The sequence below is a fragment of the Ascaphus truei genome, chromosome 4 (assembly GCF_040206685.1).
Source record: "Ascaphus truei isolate aAscTru1 chromosome 4, aAscTru1.hap1, whole genome shotgun sequence".
In the NCBI taxonomy this organism is placed as follows: domain Eukaryota; kingdom Metazoa; phylum Chordata; class Amphibia; order Anura; family Ascaphidae; genus Ascaphus; species Ascaphus truei.
Window position 1 is genome coordinate 392,552,313 of NC_134486.1, and position 4,335 is coordinate 392,556,647.

Here is a 4,335-nt window from a genome sequence, read left to right on the forward strand (position 1 = left end):
TAGAGGGGGAGAGAGAGAGAGAGGGGGAGAGAGAGGGAGAGAGAGAGAGGGGGAGAGAGAGGGGGGGAGAGAGAGAGGGGGAGCGAGAGAGAGGGGGAGCGAGAGAGAGGGGAGCGAGAGAGAGGGGGAGCGAGAGAGAGAGGGAGAGAGAGAGAGGGTGAGCGAGAGAGAGAGACGGTGAGAGAGAGAGAGAGGGTGAGAGAGAGAGGGGGGGAAGAGAGAGAGAGGGGGATAGAGAGGGGGAGAAAGAGAGAGAGGGGGAGAGAAAGAGGGAGAGAGAGATGGGGAGAGAGAGGGGGAGAGAGAGGGTGAGCGAGAGAGAGGGTGAGCGAGAGAGAGGGTGAGTGAGAAAGAGGGAGAGCGGGTGAGAGAGGGAGAGAGAGGGAGAGGGGGAGGGAGTGAGGGAGACACACACACGGGTACACACACACACACACACAGAGGGGGAGAGAGAGCGAGAGGGGGAGAAAGAGAGAGAAGGGGAGAGGGGGAGAGAGAGATAGGGGGGGAGAGAGAGAGGGGGAGCGAGAGAGGGGGAGTGAGAGAGGGGGAGAGAGAGAGGGGGAGCGAGCGAGAGGGGGAGCGAGCAAGAGGGGGAGCGAGCGAGAGGGGGAGCGAGAGAGAGGGGGAGCGAGAGAGAGGGGGAGCGAGAGAGAGGGTGAGCGAGAGAGAGAGGGAGAGAGAGAGAGGGTGAGCGAGAGAGAGAGACGGTGAGAGAGAGAGAGAGGGTGAGAGAGAGAGGGGGGGAAGAGAGAGAGAGGGGGGGAAGAGAGAGAGAGGGGGAGAAAGAGAGAGAGGGGGAGAGAGAGAGGGAGAGAGAGATGGGAGAGAGAGGGGGAGAGAGAGGGTGAGCGAGAGAGAGGGTGAGCGAGAGAGAGGGTGAGCGAGAGAGAGGGTGAGCGAGAAAGAGGGAGAGCGGGTGAGAGAGGGAGATAGAGGGAGAGGGGGAGGGAGTGAGGGAGACACACACACAGGTACACACACACACACACACACACACACACACACACACACACACACACACACTGGTACACACAAACACACACACTGGTACACACACACACACACTGGTACACACACACACACTGGTACACACACACACACACACACACACACACACACACACACACACACACACACACACACACACACACACACACACACACACACACACACACACACTAGTACAAACACTGGTACACAGGCACACTGGTACACAGACACACACTGGTACACAGACACACACTGGTAAACAGACACACACTGGTACACACACACACTGGTACACACGCACACTGGTACACACACACACTGGTACACACACACACTGGTACACACACACACTGGTACACACACTGGTACACACACACACACTGGTACACACACACACACTGGTACACACACACACACACACACACTGGTACACACACATACACACTGGTACACACACACACACACACACACTGGTACACAGACACACACTGGTACACAGACACTCACTGGTACACACACACACACTGGTACACACACACACACTGGTACACACACACACACTGGTACACACACACACACTGGTACACACACACACACTGGTACACACACACACACTGGTACACACACACTGGTACACACACACTGGTACACACACAGGTACACACACAGGTACACACACACACAGGTACATACAGGAACACACACACACTGGTACACACACACTGGTACACACAGGTACACACACACACACACACACACACACACAGGAGTACAGACAGAGGCAGCCACGAGCAGGCGGCTCCCCGCCTCCCCCTGCACCCAGCCCCACGCCAAGGGGGGGGGGGGTGGATAGGAGCGCCGGGACGCAAAGGTACAAACTGCCGCCCCCCCTCCCCCGGCGGGCAGCCACGGGTTCCCGGGGCAGAATGGGGGGAAACCGCGCAGCCACCACTGCCAGCCCCCGCGCCCATCTCCCGAACCAAGGGGACCGGGGGGGGGAAGAGAGCACCAGGACAGGAGGCAACGGATCCAAAACCCACCTCATATCCCCCCGGGCGGGCAGGAGATACCGCGCAGAGGAGCCAGGAGCGGGACAGAGACACACCACGTGTGCTTTTCAGCAGGAAGCGGAAGCCCCGCCCCCAGGAACGCTGTTCCTGCACCCCGCCCCCAGGCACCCTGGCCCTGACCCCCGCCCCCAGGCACCCTGGCCCTGCCCCCCGCCCCCTGGCCCTGCCCCCCGCCCCCAGGCACCCTGGCCCTGCCCCCCCCCCACGGCACCCTTCCTTCCATCCATTCCCACATGCCGGGCCTTGGTGAAGGATGATGCCGGGGGCGGGGCTTAATGCCGGGATGCAGGGGATTGGCCAACAAGGTAGGAAACTGCCGGGAGGGGGGGCATTAAAAAAAAAACTTACCAGCCGGGCTGCTGATGTCTCCTCCTCCGCGCCGCTGACTCGCACACAGCAAACAGCGCACCGCAGCTAATTACTAGCGCACCGCCGGCGACGCTAAAAAAAAAACTGGAACACATGGAGGATAAACCAGGACATTTCCGGGACACACAGGAAACCGGGACAGCTCTCGAAAAACCAGGACTGTCCCGGCAAAAGGGGGACGGGTGGTCAACCTAATTATAGTTAAAAACATATGGAAATTATGCACACATCAAAAAACTACAAAGGCTAGATTTAAGCATCTAATTCACATTCTGGGGCCTATGCACTAAGCGCCGGGGTAAAAAATCGTCATCCTGTTTAAATTGCCATTTACAGCATTGCTACAGTATCACGGTATGCAGAAAGCCCAGAATAGCTGTGATAGCAACATTTGCCAAACTGGCGAGTAGCCGGCGACGTGATGATCGCCTCTCTGAAAAGGGCTCACCTGGCGATTTATTTCTGCTGCAGAGAGAGAGAGAGATGCCTTTCCCTGCGGAAATCTCGCCAGAGATCAAACATTTTAAATCTAAAATTTAATAAGTGTATGGTAGCAGGGGGGTCTCCTGAGCAGAACCTCGTTAATTTGAGGTCCGGAGACCCCCTGCTTCACGAGATACAGGCCCCGTCATGGGGTGTCGGTATCTCCTATGCATTTTATTCCCACAGTCACGTGAAGGTGGGAATAAAATGCATAGGAGATACCGGCACCCAATAACGGGGCCTGTTTCTCAATATACTAGTGTTAAAACCCAAATAAAAAATTGAACAAATTTGTTACTGTAGCGGCTATCTGCTATGGTAATGAAGCTGCTTTAATGTAATTGTTATTAATAGTGAACGGGAGCAGGGGGTCTCCTGAGATGAACAACATTGATTTCAGCCCTGGGGACCCCCTGCTTCCCGAGTTACAGGCTCTGGAATAGGGTGCCGGTATCTCCGCTAAAATTTAAAACCCACGGTCATGTGACGTAGACGATTTAATAATGGCTGTGATATCGGCACCCGATGCCCAATACCAGGGCCTGTAACTCGGGAAAGAGGGGGTCCCTGAGGCAGAAACCAAAGTGGTTCAGCTCAGGAGACCCCTTGCTCCTGCACACTATTAATAACAATTACATTAAAGCAGCTTAATTACCTTAGCGCAGGGGTGTGCAAACCTCTTAAACTGCGCCCACCTGCCCGGGAGTCACAGCGTTCGCAGCACCCTCTCAAATGACTCGGTGCCAAATGCCATCGCGGGTCATGTGATGTCACGTCACGTGACCCCGCCACATCATTTGACGCGCGGTGTCATGGCAATGCGTGATGTCACATGACCAGCGGCATCATTTGACGCATCGCCGAATCCCCGGCTGGCTTCAGGTAAGTGATTTACAGAGGCCTCACGTCTCCCTTGGCATTTAATTTAAATGCTGTTGGAAGAGCACAGGGCATCTGTAACTGCCCATGCCCCCCCCCTAAAAATTCTCTCAGTTTGCACGCCGCTGCCTTAGCAGATAGCCGCTAAGGCAATGAAGGGGTTAAGGCACAATAGCAGGTTTATTGAGAGCAGAGGGGCTGAGTGAAGCAGAGATACTTGGCCCATCATTCACCCCCTCTACCCCCCCAAACAATTACAATATGTACTAACCACCAATACACAACCCACCACACCATGTGCCCCCACATAATCTTTTTTTCTGCACAGGATTGCTGCCAGAGGCCGGTTTGGCTCCGTGGGCATCTAGGTGGTCCCTGCTGGCCTGCAGTACCATTCCTGTTGCCAAATTTATTTAGTAATATTGTACATTGCAATAAATATACCCCCCCCCCCAACACGTACAGTAATGGGCAAAATAACTACAGCTCAACCCCTTTATTATGCTGTGCTTGGGGTCCAAAGAATCACATCGTGTAATAA